Here is a 586-nt window from a genome sequence, read left to right as displayed (position 1 = left end):
TTCCTTTTTCCCTCTGAAGACAGATTTTTATGTTTTCTTTCTCCTCCTTTCCTGTTCTACTGCAGTAACACCAGAAAGGCACCGACAACAACAGAGAACACATCTCTGCCCTCCACTTAAGTAACTCCAGAGGACAGGAAAAGGCCTTCCCAGTTTGCAGCCCTGGCAAGGTGAGTGTCCCAATGTGATGGCATTGGCATTGCGCATACAGTGTCCTCTGTCACAGCAGAAGTGCACTGGGGCTGGATGTGCATGGTGGTAAATGGCTGCTCCAATCTCAGAGCCCTCCGCATGGAGCACTCAAGTGTAACACTCAGTCAAATGGCCCCATTCCAGAGAGAAGGACAAAAGTTATCTTCTCCAGTATCGTTTTTCCAAATTAACGAACAGCTTTGAGTTCCCTGATGTTTTTCAGTTATCGACAAACAAAAGTTTCAGCTGTAGCCTACCGACATTGCCAAAGTTATTAGCAACTGAACAAAAGCTCTTACAGAAGAAATATTTGGCAGCTACCAGCCCTGCCTACAAGTCTAGATATAGGAAACACATTAAATTGTTAAGAATAATGTTTCAGCAGCAAGGCTGC

This window comes from Meleagris gallopavo, chromosome Z (assembly GCF_000146605.3).
Source record: "Meleagris gallopavo isolate NT-WF06-2002-E0010 breed Aviagen turkey brand Nicholas breeding stock chromosome Z, Turkey_5.1, whole genome shotgun sequence".
In the NCBI taxonomy this organism is placed as follows: Eukaryota; Metazoa; Chordata; class Aves; order Galliformes; family Phasianidae; genus Meleagris; species Meleagris gallopavo.
Note: the sequence above shows the minus strand (reverse complement) of the source record.